The 21,849-nt window shown below is 43.9% G+C and overlaps 1 protein-coding gene across 1 annotated transcript in view; it reads right to left on the reverse strand.

The window, feature by feature from the left end:
• Positions 1–17,933: 17,933 nt before the first annotated feature.
• Rnf103 (ring finger protein 103) overlaps positions 17,934–21,849 on the reverse strand; it is a 31,294-nt gene continuing 27,378 nt past the window's right edge. Inside the window, exon 4 of the mRNA XM_036182489.1 lies at positions 17,934–19,403. The gene's annotated coding sequence lies outside the window, so the exon portion shown is untranslated. The remainder of the gene's footprint in view (positions 19,404–21,849) is intronic.

The raw sequence follows: 21,849 nt of genomic DNA on the forward strand, positions 1-21,849 counted from the left end.
ACCTACTACAGATTTTAATATCTTCTCTGCTCTTATTCTTAGCATTTTTATTTTATCTTGTATTTTGATTTATGTGGTTACTGGGTATTATACTCCAGAGCCTCGAACATGTTAGTAAAGTAATCTATCAATGAGCTGATTCCCTGACTTTTCTTTTTTTTATTTTAGGATAGCATATTGCTCTGTAGCCCAAGATGACCTTAAAGTTGAGATCCTCTCCTCTCCTGAGCTTCTGGGATTATAGGCCAGCACCACTAGACCCTACATCATGCATGTGTGTGCGTGTGCGTGCGTGCGTGCGTGCGTGCGTGCATGTGTGTGTGTGTGTGTGTGTGTGTGTGTGTGTGTGTGTGTGTGTGTTGAGACAGGGCCTCTCCATGTAATTCTGACTGTCCTGAAATTATAAGGCTGACCTGGGATTCACAGAGATCTGCCTGCCTCTGCCTCCTGAGTACTTGGATTAAGGGTGTACACCAGCCCCTTAGAACCAGCATTCTTAGCATTTAGCTATAGTGTGTTGTCCAGAGGTTCTTTTCTGGTTGTGTCTATCTATGGTTCTAAATGCTTCTTGTGCCTGGGTATCCATATCTTTCCCTAGATTGGGGGAAATTTCTGCTATAATTTCAGTTAATAGAATTTTTATTTTTGAGACAGGGTCTTATGTGGCCTCTTCTACTGATATTTGAGTCTTCTTCTTTTTTTTCTTTTTTTGAGCTGGGGATTGAACCCAGGGCCTTATGCTTGCTAGGCGAGCACTCTACCACTGAGCTAAATCCCCAACCCTATTTGAGTCTTCTTAAAGACAGGCTTTCTCTTGAAGAATCAGTCCTAAAAATTACCAGAGCGGAGAAAACAAACCACTGCAAGAGCAACACCAGCCAACAAAACTAGACATAGAGTCACAACGAAAGCCACGAAGAGCCACCATGACGCTGGGGGTAAGTGTCAAAAGTAATGTAGAGTAAGCTCTGAAATGAAAGCGTAACCAAGATAAGAGCAGTGACAATAAAGAAGGAGGGCACAGAAAGGGGACAGGAAGAAGCCAGGCTGCACTGGTTCCCACTCTGTGTGGTGATAAAAATCCCACAGCCAAAGCAGCTCAGAGGAGAAAGAACTCATTTTGGCTCACAGTTCCAGAGAAATAGAAAAAAACTTGGCAAGAAGCAAAGGAAGTGTGGAGGCAAGAACAGGAAGCTGGCTGATCACATTTCATCCACACAAAGCAAACAGCTAGACTTGGCTGTAGGCCATAAAACCTCAACCCCACCCACAGTGACACACTTTCTCCAGCCCCACCCACAGTGACACACCTCCTCCAGCCCCACCCACAGTGACACACCTCCTCCAGCCCCACCCACAGTGACACACCTCCTCCAGCCCCACCCACAGTGACACACCTCCTCCAGCCCCACAGTGACACACCTCCTGCAGCCCCACCCACAGTGACACACCTCCTCCAGCCCCACCCACAGTGACACACCTCCTCCAGCCCCACCCACAGTGACACACCTCCTCCAGCCCCACCCACAGTGACACACCTCCAGCAAGGCTCCACTTCCTCAAGGTTCTGTAACCACCCCCAAACAGCACCACCAACTGGGGACCAAGTGTCCAAACAAACATAGGAGCCTATTGCCGGTGGGTGGGGGATGGGGGTGGGGAGACATTTCTTATTTAAACTATCACAAAGGTTAAGCAAAATAAATGAAAAATCCTGGGGTGAGAGGAAGAAATGGATTTTAGGGAAAGTGAAAGGAAACAGTTAATAAAAATCTGGTTACACAATAAAAACATATAAATAAAATTAGGTAAGTGAATGAATGCAAACAAGTAAGAACTCTTAAACACTAAAGTAAGCCACGTTTGGTGGCATTAGATGTTCCTGTAATGCCAGAACTCTGGAGGTGGAGGCAGAAGGGTCAGGAGCTAAGGGCAACCTGGACTACACGAGAACCTGTCAAAATAAATTAACAAAAGCAAACCTAGAAATGTGTACCAGGGGGGGGGGGGGGGGATTTTGTTTTTCTTTTAAGTGTCTTCCAGAGTCTTCTAGTATGGTTTCTCCCAAGTGAAAGGTGACAATTGAGGTTAGGGTCTCATGTCTGTCTAGTATCAGCTGGCCTGAGCTTGATCATTTTCATAGGGGCTGCCACTCATTTCAGAAGTTTCCCTTGTGTACCAAGATGGCCACCGTGAGATTGATTTTTATTTGTTTGTTTCTGTAGAGAATGGAGTTTATTTCACCAGCATAAATAAGGCATAATTAAGTTCTTAATTTTCTGTCAATTTCATACATGTACATAATGCAGACTGACCTCTCTCAGCCCTCTCCCATCTTCCTAGGACCCTCCCTTCCTCACAAGCCTGCCACATTCATTGATTTTTTTTTTTTTAAGCTGAGGATCGAACCCAGGGCCTTGTGCTTGCTAAGCAAGCGCTCTACCACTGAGCTAAATCCCCACCCCCCCCCCCCCTTTTTTTTTTTTTTTTTTGGTTTCTTTTGGTTTTTTTGAGACTGAGTTTCTCTGTGTATCTTTGTGTCTTCCCTGGATCTCGCTCTATAGACCAGGCTGGCCTTGAACTCACAGAGATCCGCCTTCGTCTGCCTTGAGTGCTGGGATTACAGGCGTGCGCCACCACCACCTACATTCATTGATTTTTATCCACTGAGCTTAAGCAGAACCATTGTGTGACCACGGGTTTGGAGCTGTCTAGTGGAGCCGGTTCAGCAGCGAATACACAGCTGAAGACGGTGACTGCCCCTCCCCGAATCTATCAATAGCCGATGATTCAGCAGTAAGGGATGGGCCTTATGTGCTCCTTCCCTGACCTTATGACTGACCGGGCCAGTCTTGTTGGGGCTCAGTGCAGGTAACCACAGTTGTGATTGCAATGGTTGTGTCATTGAGTCTACAGTACCACACTCAGTTTTGGAGCATGCCAGACTTCCTAGCTTGTGTGGGCTCAGGTGGCCAACATCCAAGACATGAGAACTGGGGAAGCAAACCAAATCCTGCCATCCCCACTTGGGGACCAGTCTCATGTACATAATACAGATACTGCCCAACAGGGAACCATCCTGAAAGAGGGAGGAAGCTGAGTTTCAAGAGCTCTCAGTCCCACAGACTGTTATCCAGGCGGCTGGAGGCAGCTTGAAAGACTGAGTAGTACACTGGCTGTGGGCTCTGCCTGGCTGTCTCCATAGTTACTCTCTGGCAATGGGTACTGCACTATCATCAGTCTCCATAGTTACCCTCTGGTGGTGGGCCCTGCACTATCTCCAGTCTCCATGGTTACCATCTGGTGATGGGCCCTGCACTATCACCAGTCTCCATGGTTACCATCTGGCGGTGGGGGCTCTGCTGCTTGCTACTGGGCCACCAACCACTGTGCCCTTCACAGTCTTAACTGTTCTGCTGACTACACTCAGCATGCTGATGTCTGAACCTCCTCCTCCTCCACTGCCTTGTGTGCCTGTCTGCCCCTCAGTCACTCTAGCAGTGTCCCCAGGCTTCCCCTTGCAGCTGTCCCTTGCCTTCAGGTCTTCAGAATATGTAACTCTCTAACAGTAGGCCCCTTCTCAAGAAGGATACCAAGAGTGACAAAGTGGATGTCTGGTTTGCTACCCAGAAGAACTCACTGTCACAAGTATTCCACTGGATTGAAGACTCAAGCAAACTGAACTTGTCCTGTGGCCTAGACTGTAATTCTGCTTGAATACCATGCACTGACTGATTGCCTGGTGGGAGCTCCCTGCCAGTCTTGTGGTGAGCAGGGCTGCCTGGGTCCCCTTTTGGCTATAGCTTCAGTTTCTCTTTGCCCATAGACGCTGAGACTGGAGCAGCCGCGGGGTCCAGAGTCTTTCCCCGCCTCCCGCAGCAGTCTTCCGGTTTCTCTGTGATTTCCTGTCACCAGTGTTTCTTCTCCTGCTTTTTGGAATAATCTGTCCGTTGTCACCAGGATTCTCACTCACAGAATTACTTGGAGGCAGGTTCTAGTCTGCTATCTTACCTTACAAGCCCATAAATAGTATTTACAATTTTAATTTCCCTGTTTACTAGTCTGATGATCTTTTTATTGTTTTTCCATTTGAATTTCTTTAATAAATTTAATACATTTCTTTAATAAATTTAAATGGGTGTGATGTCAAACTCATTTAAAACACACACACACACACACACACACACACACACACACACACACACCCCTTTTTTCTTTCTTTTCAAGAATAAACCACTTTTGGGCTGGAGAGATGGCTCAGCAGTTAAGAGTACTGACTGCTCTTCCAGAGGACCTGGGTTCAACTCCCAGCACCCATATGGCAGCTCACAGCTGTCTGTAATTCCAGTTCTAGGGGACCTGACACCTTCACAGAGACATACATGCAGACAAAACACCAATGTTCATAAAATAAAAATAAATTATTAAAGAATAAAACACTTTCTAAAACAAAATAAAACTATAAACAATGTTTCAAGTAGGATTGCCAAATAGTCAACAAAACGCATCAAATCCTATGCATCAGGCATTCCTATGGGCTTTAGGAAAATAACAGTGAATCCACGTCTCATATAACCTAGTGAGGAAAAGTATTAAAAAGAATGTACAAAGTTCTAGACTTATTTATTTTTATTTTTTTACAATAAGAACCTTGAGACCAGCAAGGTGGTTCTGTAGGCACTGGCTGCCAAGTCTGATGACCTACCTGAGTTCAATCCATATGCCAGGAGAGATCTGATTCCTGCAAGTTGCCTACACCTACTTCATAATGCATGTGTCTGTACACACACACACACACACACACACACACACACACACACACATACACACACACACTATAAATAACTAGGAGACAAAGGAAATCAGTGACTATTCCCTGGGCAGTTGATGTATAAGCTGAGACCTACTGCCTGAGCTGGCAGAGAGCTGAAGGGAATCCCAGCAAGAGGAACAGCCCTCCCAGTTTCTGACATTCCAAACTCTAAAGCCACACTCCAGTTGGTTTTCAAGTGCAGAGGGTGCAGAAGCAGGTTGAATGTGGTACTTGGCTCTCAATGGAATGGAAAGACCACAAAGACTAATGGAGCCATGAGCACATGAGCACACCAGCGCAGCTGCTCCTTGGCACCTGGGAGGAGAACATGCGGCTGCTTTCCACGCATGCCTTGGGGTCCACCGTTGGTAACACACACTCTCTACTCATGCCCTGACATTGTCCCCATTCTTAGCTACTGCTGTGGCTGCAGTTTGTCCTTCTTGTATGAATTTCAGGAAGCATGCTGTGTATCCTCCTTCCTACAAAGACTCACACTTGTGACGGGGTGGGAAGAACTAAGTGAGCAGACTTTCTAGTTCTTTCCTCCTGCCAAGCACAGCACGTGTTTAACGGGATCACACTCCCCTGCCATATGTTCATGCAGACATTTTGTCACACACATCTTCAAAGGCTTTATATGCACTTTCCTCTTGATCCCTGAAAATAGTATAAGTAGATGAGTATCCCTGACTCAAGGGATACTTCGAGGCCTATGCTTTTAATCCTTCTCTGAATCTGACATGAAAATGGAGAAAATGCAAAGTAAAAAAGAAGCATGTTTTCCTCAGCTTCCCAGTTTGGCTTTGCTCACTCTATAAGACACCCATCTTGTCCAGTCTTCCTGTTTATGGGGTGGACTGTAAGTGGAAATGCTTTGGACATGAAAACCACAGTCCAACCACAAGTAGGAATTTTTGCCTAATAAAACCAAACTATACCTTGTAGATGGATTTCATTCCAATATATGTTAAGTATAAGCCAATCTTGGGAAATAGAATTTTCCTAGATGACATATAATTACTTTGAAATGGATTTCCCTTTCTTGAAATTTTTACGTCTTTATTTATGTGTGTATGCACATGGGGGCGGGGAGCCTGTGCCATGTCCTGCATATAGCAGTCAGAGGACACCTTTGGGGTCAATTCTTTTCTTCTACCGTGTAGATTCTGGGGTGAGCATAGGTCATCAGGCTTGGCAGCCAGCACCTGCCACTGAGCCCTAACTGTCTTTCTTTCTTATATTTTTGGTTGTGAGCCTAGCCTTGAACGGCTGAGCCATCTCTGCAGCCCATATTTATGACCTGCCTGTGGATCTAAAGGGGCTGTTATCCATCGCTTGTGTCTCAAGAGAAAGCAAGGTAAACCTGGGGTCATCTCCTGGCCATTTCTAGCCATCTACTAACAAAGGCTATTGGGCTCCAGCCCCGAATAAACACCTCCTAGAGTCCCCGGGAGAATCTACAACCAGCTGGGAAATCTACTTATCTATGAATAAATCTACTTATCTGAAGATGTATCAATAATCTATGTACACCACCCTCTTTCAGTCCATCACTTTATTGTTCTAAGCTTCAGCTCTGCCTCTGATCCCTCTGCTGTTCTCTCCTTGTTCTCCTGCTTCTCTAAGTCTACAGCTTCTTCTCAGCTCTCATTCTTAGCTCCTCTATTGCCTGACTTCTTACATTTCTAACAGGAGACTCGTTGCAATCCTGAGAAAAGTTTCAAATCCCTCAAGGTCATAGCACATTCCTAGACTAGACGATAAGGAGCAGAGCCATTGCCATAGTAACGCAAGGTTCCAAGGTCTCAGGACCAGCGGGAGCGGTGCAGTGCCCAATGCAACTAACTCTGAGACATAGCTTTTTCTCAGCAGACTTGCCATGCAAAGAATTGGCGGGCTTTTCTTAGGGTGTTTTACGTTAGTAGCCTTGGTAGACACCTTCGACTCTGACCTTGTGAATAACTGTAAAGATTTAAACTTATGGTCTATTTACAAAGGCCTGTAGTCTGGTTTGAACTTGCTCTGAGGTAAAAATGAGCTAAATGTGTGCAGTATGTGTTAGACTGTAGAGAGATTATTATTTTCTGTGTTAGTCCGAGCAAAAGGTACAAAGCAGGCTTTAAATGTCTACAGTCTCATGGGACAATGGATCTGGCTATGAAGCATATCCTAGTGTATTTATTATATATCAAAATTATACAGCTAAATGAAAAGCCATCTTCCTGACCACCTACAGATACATGTGCCCATAAGACTGAGATGTAATCATAAGATTACATAGATACATTTTATGAAAATGCATGGTAATGAGGAGATATCATAGCTGTATTTGCATAAGAAGTTTACAACAAGAAATAGCCAAATCATTCAAAAGGCAGTAACTACAACACACCTTGAGTGATGGCTTAGTCCTCTATCAGAACCCTTGGTTCTGACAGGTTGACCTTTTGAACACTAGTTATCACCTGTTGTATGCTCCCATGGCCTTTTGCTACCAGCAGCTCTCAATAGTCCACCACCAATCTTATAGTGACCTTTAAAAAAACTGTTGTTTAAAAATGCTCTTCTTGGGTTGGGGATTTAGCTTAGTGGTAGAGCACTTGCCTAGCAAGCGCAAGGCCCTGGGTTCGATCCTCAGCTCAAAAAAAAAAAAAAAGAGCAAAAATGCTCTTCTTATTAGCACACAAAGAAGTAGACTTCATTAGAACATTTCCAACTAAACTTGTTTTTGTTGTTGATCTTCTCGTCCATTCTCTTCATCCCTCACACCCTCTCACCCCAGCAGCCTTCTTTCCTCATTCACCTGTCTCCTTTGCCCTTCTGCTGTTTCCCCTGCAGGATCTCCCAATGCTTACACACTTTTATTTACGTACACACAGATGTTAAGTTAGGATCTGCATGTGAGATAGAACAGGATTTTTATCTTTCTGAGCCGGTGTTACCTCGTTTAATGTGATGCCTTCCAGATCCATCTATTTTCCTGCAAGTTTCATGATTTTATTATTTTACAGTTTAGTATAATCCCACATATAGACACAGGTATATATATATATATATATATATATGTATGTGTGTGTGTGTGTGTGTGTGTGTGTGTATTATATATATGTATATATCACATTTTCATTATCTATTTTGTTAATGGACATAATAGACTGACTCCATTTTCTTGCTATTGTGAATAGAGCAGTATCTGTGGTAAGACATGGAGTCTTTGGGGCACGTGCCCAGGAGAGCTTAGCTAGGTCATATGGTACTTCTTCCTAATGTTTTGAGGGAAACTCCATATTGATTCCCATAATGACTGTACTGGCTTGAGCTCCCACCAGCAATGAGCAAGAAAAGCTTCTCTTCCCCCAAATCCTCACCAGCACTTGTTGTCACTTTCTTTTTTTTCCTTTTTGAAGCATGTTGTAGAATATCCTTTTAAGGTGTGTTACTTTTGTTTATGTTACATTTGTTTAACTCTGTGAAACTGTGTTACTGTGCCTGTCTCAAACACCTGATGGTCTAATAAAGAGCTGAAGGGCCAATAGCGAGGCAGGAGAAAGGACAGGTGGAGCTGGCAGGCAGAAAGAATATATGGAAGAAGAAATCTGAGAGAGGAGAGATCTAGTAGCCAGAGAAAGAGGAAGACTCCAGGGCCCAGCCACCCAGCTACACAGCAAGTCACAGAAGAGAATGGGAAAAGCCTAGAGGCAAAAAGTAGATGGGATAATTTAAGGAAAGTTGGCAAGAAACAAGCCAAGCTAAGGCCAGGAATTCATAATTAAAAATAAGCCTCCATGTGTGAATTACTTGAGAACTGGGTGGTGGGCTCTCCAAAAGATAAAAACAAAAAACAAAAAACCCACAACAGAAACAAGCTCTCCCTCTGTAGCCCTGGCTATCCTAGAACTCACTTTGTAGCCCAGGCTGGCCTCAAACTTACAGAGATCCACCTGTCTCTGTCTTCCAAGTGCTGGGACTAGAGGTTTGTACCACCATGCACACACACACACACACACACACACACACACACACACACATACATATATATATATATATATATATGTATAAAATTATGTATATGGATTTTTGCCGGCATGTATGTCTGTGCACTACATGCATGCCTTGTCCCTGCGGAGGCCAAAGAGGACACTGGATCCCCTAGGACTGGAGTTTCAGATGGTTGTGAGTCACTACATGGGTGCTGGGAACTGAACCTCAGTCCTCTGGAAGAACATCCAGTGCTCTTATAGCCACTAGCCATCTCTTCAGCCCTATCATTTGCTCTCTTGATCTTAGCTACTCTAACTGAGGTGAAATGGACTCTCAATGTAGTTTTAATTACCATTTCCCTGATGGCTAAGTATGGTGACAATTAAAAAAAAGTATTTGTAATGGCATTGTGGTTCTTCTTTTGAGAACTGTCTATTCATTTCATTAGCTCTTTTTTTTTATTGTTTGTGTTATCCTTGGTGTTTAATTTATACAATTCTTTATGTATTCTAGATACCAGCCCCTTATCTGAGGAATAGCTGGAAAAGACCTTTCCCCATCCTGTAGGCTATTTGCTCTGCCAATGAGTTACTTTGTCATGTAGAAACTTTTGGACTCAATGAAGTCCCATTTGTTAGTTCTTGGGACTATTTCCCGTGTTATCAGGGCAGTCTCTATAACTTGAAGGGTATTTCCTCTAGCAGGTTTCAGTGTTTCATGTTATTTTTTTTTATTTATTTATTTATTTATTTATTTATTTACTTACTTACTTACTTATTTACTTATTTTCAGATCTGAGGACCGAACTCAGGGCCTTGTGCTTGCTAGGCAAGTGCTCTACCACTGAGCTAAATCCCCAACCCCAAGTTTCATGTTTTAAATTAAAGTCCTTGATCAATTTTGAATTGATTTTTGTGCAGGGTGAGAGATGTGGATCTAGCTTCATTCTTCTGCAGGTAGATGTCTGGTTTTGCCACTCTCTGTTGAATAGTCTGTGTTTCTGTCCAGTATATGGTTTTGATGCCTTTTTCAAGGTTTAGGTGACCTTAGCTGTGTGGATTTATTTCTGGGTCCCCAATTCTGTTCGATTTGTTTACATGTCTGCTTTTTGTGCAAGTGGTGTCTTAGTTAGGGTTACTATTGCTGTGATGAAACACCATGACCAAAAGAAACTTGGGGAAAAGTGGATTTATTTGGCTTACACTTCCACATACATCACTGTTCATCATTGAAGGAAGTCAGGACAGGAACTCAAACAGGGCAGGAACCTGGAAGCAGGAGCTGATGCAGAGGCCATGGAGGAGTGCTGCTCACTGGCTTACTCCCCATGGCTTGCTCAGCTTGCTTTCTTATAGCACCCAGGACCACCTGCCCAGGGATGGCACCACCCTCGATGGGCTGGACCCTCCCTACACATTGGGAATTAAGAAAATGCCTTACTGGCTTGCCTACAGCCAGTCTCATGGAGGCGTTTTCTTAGATGTTGACTCTAGCTTGTGTCAGGTGCCATGCTGTCCTCGTCACTTTAGCTCTTTTGCATAATTTAAGGTCAATCACTGTAATGCCTCCAATAGTGTTCTTTCTGCTTAGGATTTCCTTGACTGTGTATGGTCTTTTGTGTTGCCAGATGGATTTTTGGATTTTTTTTTTTCTAGTTTTCTGAAGAATGTCATTGGAATTTTGATGAGAGTTTCATTAACTTTGTAGACGACTTTTGGTAATATACTCATTTTCAAAATATTAATTCTGCCAATTTATAGCAAATCCACCCTCTGGTATCTTTTTTAATTTCTTTCTTTGGTAACAATAAGTATTTCTTTTATTTGATACTATTTTTTCCTATAAAACTCATATTGGCATTTAGTTCCTCTTGTGAAGTATTATAAAGTACTTTGGGAGATGATTAGGATTAAGTAAGATCCTTGGTGTGGTGGTCCCAGGATTGAATATGGGTGTCATAGGAACTTTTTCCCTCAGAGACATACAGTTGTTGAATGGGCTTTTTCCCAAGGTGTGTTTTTGCCTTGCTGTGGGATGTTCTGTATGTCAAATGTGTTGCTCTGATTGGTTAAAATAAATAAAGTGCTGATTGGCCAGTAGCCAGGCAGGAAGGATAGGGTAGGCGGGACAAGGAGGAGGAGAATTGTGGGAAGTGGAAGGCTGGGTAGAAAGACGCTGCCATGACAAGGAACACGTGCCAGGAGCCACGTGGCAAAGTGTAGATTAATAGAAATGGGCTAAATATAAGAGTAAGAGCTAGACAATGATAGGCCTGAGCTAATGGCCAAGCAGTTTAAATAATATAAATGTCTGAAGTGGGCTACTGGACTGCTGGGGCTTAGTGGGACCTGGAGAGAAGCTCTCCAACTACACTGCCTCTTCTGTCAAATATGAAGGGTCCATAGCTTTGCTGTTTTATCGTGGGATTCTTTATTCTAATCCATTGGTCTGCCTATCTTTACCGCAGGCCTAGGCTGTCTTTATCATGAAAGCACTGTAGCATGATTTGAGGTTGGATATTGTAATTCTTCCAGCAGTGTTCTTACCCCTTGTTCTGGCTATCTGTGGTCTTTCTTCCTTCCTTCCTTTCTTTCTTTCTTTTAATTTTTTTTTCAAGACAGGGTTTTTTTGTGTAGCTTTGGAGCCTGTCTTGGAACTCACTCTGTAGACTAGGCTGGCCTCGAACTCACTGAGAGTCGCCTGCTTCTGCCTCCTGAGTACTGGGTTTAAAGGTGTGCGCCACCATCATATGGTGTATATTTTTTTCTAAGCCTGTGAAATACACCACCAGAATTTTGATAGCTATTGCATTAAATCTGTAAATTAAATTTAGTACTCATTTTCACAGTATTCTGCCAATCCAGGATCCTGGAAAAGGTCTTTCTGCCATCTAGTATCTTCTATGGGTTCCTTCTTCACCATCTTGGTGTTTATGTTGTGGACATCTTCTCTATTTGGTTAGATATATTCCTAAATATTCAACACTTTTAGAGTTAATCTGAACAGGACACTGTTCCTAATTTCTTTCTCTGAGAGTACACGGTGGCAATCTTAAAGATAACTGGAGAGAAAAGGTGATTCCATACACAGGACAGCAATCAGAAGACAGCAACCTGGAACCTGACAGAAAGGAAAGGGTGCCTTCAATGTGCTGTGGAAAAACCCAAAGGATGGCGAATTCCTGGCCACATGCCTTGCCAAACGGCCATCTGTGCAACTGTAGTGACAGCTGCCGTGACTGGTGCTCTGAGCAGCCCTGGCCAGTTTCCTCCCTTGGTATTTCCAAGGGTGTTATAAGCACATAAAACTAGCAGAGCCATCTGTGGAGATGTAGCCAGGATGCCTGGGGCTGGAGTGCACCTGCAGTTTGGTAGTGATTTGAGAAGGACCAGGTATAGTCCAACTCAGAGGAAGCTGCTTTTCTCTAGATGACACTAAGCTCTCTTTTTTAACCAAATCTCAGGGATGCCTCCTGCTCCTGTTGCCACCAGGACTATGCCCCTGTTAGTAAGAGGCCAGTAAACTGTTCCCTGTGAAATCCCAGGCCTGTCTGCTTTTCTTCAGTTTCTTAACACCCTGGGCTGGTTCTGACACACTGGAATTGAGTCATTCTGGAAAACTCTCTCCAAATGAATGATGATAAAATTTAAGATATATTCAAGAGAGAAAACCTAACAAGACACCAAAAGAATCCCATAAACCACAGATCAATACTAAATGAAATGCCAAAGAATGTTCTTTAAAAATAGTAGAAATGGTACAGCCACCTGAGGCCATGTTGATGATGGCCATGTTGGGGTCTGTGGTCCTATTACAGCCTGGAGCCATATTAATGTCCATGGCCCACGTTACCACCAAAGGCCACGCAAATGTGCATGATCTGTGTCATGGCTTGAAGCCATGTTGATGTCCATGGGCCATGCAGTCACCAGAAGCCATATTGATGTGAGTGGCCCATGCTGCCACCTGTGGCCATGTTGGGGTCTATGGTCCTTCTGCAGCCTGAGGCAGTGTTGTTGTCTGTGGCCCATGCCACCCTCAAAGGCCAGGAAGATGTCCGTTGGCTGAGCTGCCACCAGGGCCATGATAGTGTCCATGGCTTGTGCTTCGGCAGAGGGCCATGTTGATGTCTGTGGTCTGTACTGCCACTGGAGCCCAAGCTGATGTCCATGGTAGGTGCTGATGCTGGAGGCTGTCTGTATCTCTGTGGTCTGTGCTGTCTCCAGAAACCACGTAGAAGTCCATGATCCATGCTCCCACTGACTGTAAAGGGGAAGGAAGCGACTTTTGCAGTGCTATCGATGACTGCAGATTCACAGTTGAAAAAGAGTCATAGAAGGCTTATATGATGGGGCTTGGGATTTAGCTCAGTGGTAGAGCACTTGCCTAGCAAGTGCAAGGCCCTGGGTTCAATCCTCAGCTCTACATACAAAAAAAAAAAAAAAAAAAAAAAAAAGGCTTCTATGACAACCCCCCTCCAAAGAAACAGCCTAGACAGGAAGTCATTGAAGAGAACTCTTAAAAATTGTGATAAGGATGCTGAAATGTAGCTCTCCACCCTTGAGGGGCTCTGGCAGGGGTGCAGGTGGGAGAGGGCTCAGTTCTCTTTAAGGGACTGGCCACTGGGAGTTTGACCATGCTCCAGTGAGTATATGGGCAACACAAACTGGATTTGTGTTTTTTGTTTAATTGATTTGTTGTTGTTATTTTGATTATTTTTTGGAGGGGGGTTCACAAGTTTGGGGGTAGACCTGGGAGGACTGGGAAGTGAGTCTGATGGGGTGCATTATGTGAAATTCTGAAAAAATCAATAAAAATAATATGTTGGAAAATGGTAACAATAATTTCAAAAAGAGGGCTCTGGGCTTATGTACTTAATTAGTCTTCATTACCCCCTAGAAACCTGCTCTCCAGATATAGCTATGTTAGGCCAGGGCTTCAGCATCTATAATCAGCACTACCTCAGATAGAATAGCTAAGAGTTGTCTTCTAATACTTGATGGATCAGGAAGACACAGATTTGATAAAGTATGTGATATCTACTGATTTGTCATATCTTGTACATAGCAGATAGGAAGTTATCACATGTGAAACACAAGTTAACCATGTACTCATCATGTTATATGACCATGTTTCAATAGGGCTAGAAATCAGCAACCCAGAATAGTGGCATACGCCTAATCTGAAGATCAGAAGACTGAAGAGTCCAGATTGTCTCCAAAAAGAAAAGAAAAAAAGCCCGGCGGCGGTGGCGCACGCCTTTAATCCCAGCACTTGGGAGGCAGAGCCAGGCAGATCTCTGTGAGTTCGAGGCCAGCCTGGGCTACAAAGTGAGTTCCAGGAAAGGCACAAAGCTACACAGAGAAACCCTGTCTCGAAAAACCAAAACCAAAACCAAAACCAAAAAAAAAAAAAAAAAAAGCCAAAAAAAAAAAAAGAAATCAATGAAGAGCCAGTCATGGTGGCTCATCCCTGCAATCCTAGCTCTTGGGAGGCTGAGGCAGGAGGATACTGAATTGAGGTCAGTTTAGCTACATAGAGAGACTGTTTAAACAAAACCAGCCTAAACAAACACCCCTCCCCCACCCAAGGAAATCTGTGATTAAAAAGAGAAAACAATGGGAATGAAAGAACCTGTTTTCAAGCCACAGTAGCCAAACCCTGATAGGAGCTGTTTGGTTGGAACCTCCAGCTCGCCCCAGAAAGCCCCATTCCTCTCTCTCTCTCTCTCTCTCTCTCTCTCTCTCTCTCTCTCTCTCCAAACCCTCAGAGAATCTTCAAGAAAGAAAAGGTCAAAAAGCCCAGTTCTGCATTCCTGGCGGCTCAGGCAGCTCCTCACCCGAAGTTGCCACCCACCCAAGTCCCTGCCTAAGTGCTCAGCTTTTGACCATACTAGGGCACAAACCCAGCTTGTGGCAGACACATCATCACCCGGTTGTGCCTCTGCTCCTGTTGCTACCAGGACTACGCCTCTGTTAGTCTGTATAAGCTCCCTACTTCAGTTTGGGCACATGGCCTCTCCAGCCTCAATCTCTGGGACTGCAGACCTCAACTGGGAGTTGCTTTGCTCAAATAAATGTGTTCTTTTACTTTTCCAGTTTGGCTTCATCTGGCTTACTTTGTGGGCAGAGAAACCTATTATGGTGATGCAGGAGCTGAAACTGGATGGAGGAAGCACCGCACATGCTGTTTTACAACCTGTGAACTCATCATCCTTTACCTGTGATTTCACCTGCTACACAGTTTCAGTATCTGCCAATGGCAATCTGAAAATATAAAATGGAATATTCTAGAAATAAACAGTTTGTTGTTTTAAGTTTCACACCAGAGTACAGAGATGAAATCTTGTACCATCCTGCCTAGAACAGTAATTGTCCTTTTGTCCAGTGTGTCCACATTGCAAATGTCACATGCTTTCTTGATTATCAGCTTGTCTTATGGAGTAATGGCCCTCAGGGTACGATTCTCTCTGCAGCAGTCAACAGTCAACAGACTCATAAGGGGTACAGGTAGTGAGAAGTGTCTATTGAGTGACTGTGTGGAGGCACATGGGTGATGCCCTGAATGGGACATGTGTAACAACCCCTCCAGCAAGGCTCAAGAACATACTGGAAGTAGGGCAGAAAGTATGTGAGAGCAGAGGATGGAGCAGAACGCTGTGGAATGCTGTCCTCTGGACATGACGCGGCCATTGTACCCATGAACTCACTGGAGCTGATTACCTGAACAACTCAAGTCACAAAGACCAGTCATCATTCTAGGAGGCAGCACTTATTAGACCCAATGGGTTATTACAAATGGGGGGGTGCAAAGTGGGGAGGGGATGTGTTGGAGGTGCCTTGGGGGAGTGGAAGAGGGAGGTTTGGGGTGCATGTGATCAAGGTGTCTTGCTTACATGTATGGAACTGCCAAAGAACAACAACCACATAGTGATGCTAGTAATTTGGGAATGCCAAGGAAGAGTCATAAAGTGTCTCCTACAAATGAAAAATCAAGATGTTGAGAGGGAATGTTGACATAATTTATGGTCACTCTTATTATTTATTGTTAATCACTTGCTGTGCCTAATTTGTAAATTAAAATTTATCATAAATATGTATGGGGAAAAAAATCAATGATCACTGGGTTTGGTATTATCTGAGGTTTCAGGTATCTGCTGGGTTTTGTAATTAAGAAAATAATCAGTGTCTGCCAAAACTGGGCCTAGGGAAACTCAATAATCCATAAATCCCACTCCAAGCAAACATAAATGTGGAAGCCAAAGTCATATGCAAGAATATTCATAACTTCATTATGTGTCATTGCCAAGCACTAGAAATAAGCTGTATGTCCATCATGATGGAATTCATAACTAAGTTGTGGTACATTCACTCAAAATACAGTCATGTGCCAAGTAATGACACATCAGCCAATGATGAATTACATTCACGTTGATGTTCCCATAAAATTATACTGCCTAATAATATTGTAGCCATATTAGTTTGTACAAATACTCTGTGAAATTACATAATAGTATTTACCAAAATCTATTTCCCCTCCACCTAAAAAATTTAAGACAATTTTATTATGTAGTCTTGGCTGACCTAGAACACTCTGTAGACCATTCTGGTCTTAAACTCACAGACATCCACCTTCCTCTGCCTCCCAAGTATTTTGCTTGCATATAGGTCTGAGCAGCATCTGCATGCCTGGTACTCACAGAGGACAGAAAAAGGTATCAGATCTCCTGGGACGAGAGTTACAGACAGTTGTGAGCCACCATGTGGGTACCGAGAATCAAACCCAGGTCCTCTTAGAAGAGCAGCCAGTGCTCTTAACCACTGTGCCATCTCTCCAGCCCCAATACATATATTTTTATTCTGAGCATGGTTCACTAGTTACTAGTTATTTTTAACAATCTTGTTTGTGGTCTTGCTTTAGGAAGGGAGTACAATGTCTGTGTCTAATTGCTGTGTAGGGCAGTCTCCAGTTATCTCTGGTGAAACTCTTTATTTGGTCAACAAGGGACATGTCAAGCTTAGGTAGAGAAAGGCTCGTATCCTTTCTCATAACCCCCTAAAGTTTCCTGTCTTTGCATCCCACCTTGGTACTGATGGGGGAAGGAACCAGAAAGAGGCCTCTGAGTGTGAAATCTGTTCTTTCTGATCTAGTTACATGAATGGATGGGTTTTATGATCTATTAAACACTTGTATATTTGATAGTTGTTTTTAAGATTTCTTTTTAATTATGTGTATGTATGTGTGTCTATGTATGGGTTTGTACAAGTGAGTGCAGGTTGCCTACAGAAGCCAGAAGAGGGTGTAGGGTACCTGGAGCTGGAGTCACAGGCAGCTGTGAGCCTTCAGACATGAGGGCTGGGCGTGGAACTGGGGTCTTCTGCAAGAGCAGTGTAATATGTACCTTCTATCCAGCTCCCTATTTCTCTATTTTTATGGAAACACCTTGTCTTTCAAAGAAATAACTAGAGCGAGAGCATGAACATATTTTCCCTCTTTTTGGAGTGGTGGTAGGATGGGTTTTGGCTCTGGTGTGTGTGTGTGTGTGTGTGTGTGTGTGTGTATGTGTGTGTGTGTGTGTATGTGTGTGGTGTGTGTGTGTATGTGTGTGTGTGTGTGTATGTGTGTGGTGTGTGTGTGTATGTGTGTGGTGTGTGTGTGTGTGTATGTGTGTGGTGTGTGTGTGTATGTGTGTGTGCGTGTGTGTGTGTGTGTGTGCGTGTGTGTGTGAGTGTGTGTGTGCGTGTGTGTGAGTGTGTGTGCATGTGCGTGTGTGTGTGTGTGTGTGTGTGTGTGTGTGTGTGTGTGTGTGTGTGTGTGCGCGTGCGTGCGTATAGGCAAACATACCGTGTGGTTGGAATGAGAATAATCCCATTGACCCATATGTTGGGTTGCTTTTTCTCCTGAGACAGGGTTTCTCTGAGTAGCTTTGCACCTTTCCTGGAACTCGCTCTGTAGCCCAGGCTGGCCTTGAACTCACAGAGATCCGCCTGCTTCTGCCTCCTGAGTGCTGGGATTAAAGGCGTGCGCCACCACTGCCCAGCTTGACCCATAAGTTTTTATGTTTGGTTCCTAGTTGGTGGACTGTTTAAGAAGGATTAGGAGGTGCGGCCTTGTTGGAGGAAGTATGTCACTGGAGGTGGACTTTGGGGTTTGAAAAGCCCACACCAGGCCCGTCTTGCTATCTTTCTGCCTGCTGCTTGTGGGTAAGATGTAAGCTCTCAGCTACTGCCCTAGCACTATGCCCGCCTGCCTGCTGCCACGCTCTCTGCCATGACGATCATGGACTAACCGGCTAACACTGTAAGCAAGCCCTCAGTTAATGCCTTCTTTTATATCTTGCCTTGGTCACGGTGTCTCTTCACAGCAATGGAGCAGTAACTAAGGCACATACCACAGTGCATGTTGAGGACCAGGACACAGTCAGAAGTCAGTTTTCACTCTCTGCCTTCTCTGGGGCATGGTCTCTGTTGTTTCTGCTGCTGCACTGTGTACTCCAGTCTGCTGGTCCATGAGGGAATGTTGGAATCACAAATGTGTGCTACTACATCTGGCTTTTATGTGGGTTCTCTGAATCTAAAGCGGGTTGTCTTGCTTACCCTGCTTTTACTCACCAGGTCACCCCCCTGGCCCTGTATTTCCCTTTGGTGTCTGGAAGTGGTTAAATAAAAAGACGGGGAGAAGACTGTGTACCTGTCCACCCTTTCCTTGTCCACCCTCTTGCTAACTGGTGAATATACAGTGCACAGCATCAGAAACCTTTCCCACCTGTAGTTCTTTCTCTAGGAATAGTATTTCAGAAAACACTAGTGTTGCACTCAGACTGTGAAATCATCCTCAGATAAACAATGTAACTGATACTTAAAACGACCTCCTCTGCTAAAAACTACAAGCTATTTGAACAGACACGACGACGTGTCTGAATGTGTTTATGTGCTCCAACTGCACTTAGGGAAGGGATGCAAGTCAGTGGGCTCCTGTGGGCTCTTCTAGTCTTTAGAAAACCAGAGTGTTCTTTCTCTAATTTCTGTGCAACTCCATCTGGTGCATATTGTGCTACAAATTACCTTTTGTTTTGACATATTGCCCTCCATCCTTCACACAGCCACAAAATCTCAGCAGAGATATGAACCTGCCCTCAGGCAGTTAACAGTGGGAACCTGCTTGCCTGAAGTGAGAAGCTGTTCCTGTGGCCCCAGTTCCCTCTTTTGGAGATGTACAGGAATGAGCTCATGGGGCTTTCTTGAAATAAAGATTCTGCTGAAATAGGTGCCGTTTTGGTAAGCGACGGAAATTCATTCCCAAGAGAGTAGATTATATCAGGATTTGATTTTTCAAAAGACAAATTCTGACTCATCTTTCTTCCCAAAGACGGTGGTGTGGGAAGTGTCCAAGGAGATGTTCACCTTCACCACTGGAGGCGTGGGAAGCGTCCAATGAGTGGGAAGTGTCCAATGATGTGTTCACCTTCAACACTGGAGGCTGCAGTGTGCCAGCTAACCCCATGCTTCTCCGTGAGTCCTGGCAGGTGGAGTGTTTACAGATTTTGTAGAGTATTGTTTCTTTTGTAGATGACGAGTGTGCCAGGTATAACAAGGCCATCAGTACCCTAAATTAAGGCAGAAGATTGGACTGAGTGACTGTCACACATGATTCTGACATTCAGCTTCTATGGTGTTAAATAGGAAAACAGTAAAGAGTCACATCCTTTCCCCCCCTCATCAAACAATACTAGGTGGATTCAAAATAAAGCAATGTCCATTCAGATAGGTCACAATGCACCACTTCATTCACTGAGATAGGTCACAATGCAGCACTTCATTCACTGAGATGGGTCACAGTGGACCTCGTTCAGAACTAAGAAATGATTTGAACAACACAGTTTAAAAAGCCCAGGATATTGCTGTTTGGCATTTGAGGTATTCCTCCTACCCAAGTCCCTGGCAACAAAGGCAGGCATCAGTTTGCTGGGGTTTGTTTCTAAAACCTACTGTTTGGTCACTTGGCTCAGGAATTAACTGAAAACCAACTGCAGCATGTGGAAGACAAATACAAGCCTCCTGAAAACACCAGTGTTCTGACTGCTCTTTGCTGTAGAACACTTACCAGTTGGTCTTTCAAAAAAAAAAATAAATAAATAAAATAAAAACAACAACAATAACAAAAAACCCAAAAAAAACTCAAGTAAGCTATCCATGTAGAAATGCCACCAGTCTCTGATTTGTCAACATCGAAAAAGCATTCTGAAAAATATGCCCCAAATGAGTTTGCAGAATTTTGCAAGAGCAAGGATGCAAATACTCTATAGATACTGTCTTTTAATGTCATCTGGCTTATAGCAAAACTGGTGAGTGCAGGGCTGTGTGTGTGTGTGTGTGTGTGTGTGTGTGTGTGTGTGTGTGTGTGTGTCATGCAGAGGCCATTGGACAAGCTTGGATGTAGTTTCTCAGGTACTTTTCATCTTTTTTTTTTCCTTCTGAGCCAGTGTCCCTCACTGTCCCAGAACTCCACAGGTGCTAGATTGGCTGGCCAGTCAGTTCCATAGATCTACTTCTGACTTCAGGGATCCACTTCTCTTGGCTGTCTCTAGAATAACAAGTACAAACTTCCTCGGCCAGCATGTTTTACGTTTCTGGATAAAAACTAAGGTCCTTGTGCTAGCAAAGCACACACTCCACTGACTGAGCTAGCCATGAATTACCCTTCGTGTGTGTGTGTGTGTGTGTGTGTGTGTGTGTGTGTGTGTGTGTGTGTGTGCTGAGTGTATACCACCTGTATGCAGGTGCCTGAAGAGGCCAGAGGAATCAGATCCCCTGGAACTGGAGTTATAGGGCATTGTTGAGCCACCTGACATGGGTGCTGGGGATCAAATGCTGATCCTCTGGAAGAGCAGCAAGTACCCTTCACCTCTGAGCCATCTCTAAGCCCACAGTAGCATTTCGTAAAGGACTCCAGGGACAAGAATTCTGTCTTCTAAGAGCATCATGTTCCCAAATATCTTTTCCAGAAAACAGAAACATTCCTTTTGTCAGAATTGGTGACATCTTCTCAACATTAGTTCTAGGTTTTTGGTGCGGATCTGCTCACCCTCCTCTCCCCTCTTGTTAGTCTAAGGAGAGAAAAGATACCATCTTCCTTTGGCGCACCTGCCTCTAACCCTCACCCATAGACTCTGTGTGTGCTTCCCGCTCTAGGGACTCATTCAAAACCTACATAGAGGAGAGATGAGATGGCTCAGCAGTTAAGAGCACTGGCTGTTCTTCCAGAGGTCCTGAGTTCAATTCCCAGCGACCACATGTGGATCACAACCATCTGTAATGGGATCTGGTGCCCTCTTCTGGCAAAGTCCTACATGCAGCTAGACCACTCATACACACTAAATGAATAAATTAATCTTTCAAAAAAAACCTACATAGAGTAAAAGTAAATTCCAGGAGAATGTCTTGGCAGCGGGGTGGTGGTGGTGGTGGTGGTGGTGGTGGTGGTGTCTTCATTGGTTCAGAAGATACTCACAAATAAGACACAAATGCTGGTCGAGTGTAGTCTCAGCACTCTGGGAGCAGAGGCAGGTGGATATACATGAGTTTGAGGCCAGCCTGATCTACAAAGCGAGTTCCAGGTCAGCTAGGGCTACACAGAGAAACCCTGTCTCAGCACATACCTCCATGAAAAGACACAAATGCCTAAATTTTGACATATCTTTAGATGCTAACTTTAAGATTACCTTTGTTGTTCATTATTAGATAAATAGGCTACACAGTTAAGTGTTCTCTATATCAATACTTAGGAAGTTTTGAAGGTTTTTTTTTTAAATTTTAGATTATGTATATAAGGTGGATATATATGTATATCTATGCATGTGAATATGTCAGATTCCCTTAGAGTTGGAGTTAATAGTGAGTTGCCTAACATGGATACTGGGAATTGAACTTGGTCTTCTGCAAGAACAGTATGTGCTCTTAACTACTGAACCATCTCTTCAGCCTCTGATTATGTTTTAAGACAGACTATCAATAAGAGCATTCAAAGGCTGGTGACTGAGGCCAGTGGTAGAG

Source organism: Onychomys torridus, chromosome 3 (assembly GCF_903995425.1).
Source record: "Onychomys torridus chromosome 3, mOncTor1.1, whole genome shotgun sequence".
Classification (NCBI taxonomy): domain Eukaryota; kingdom Metazoa; phylum Chordata; class Mammalia; order Rodentia; family Cricetidae; genus Onychomys; species Onychomys torridus.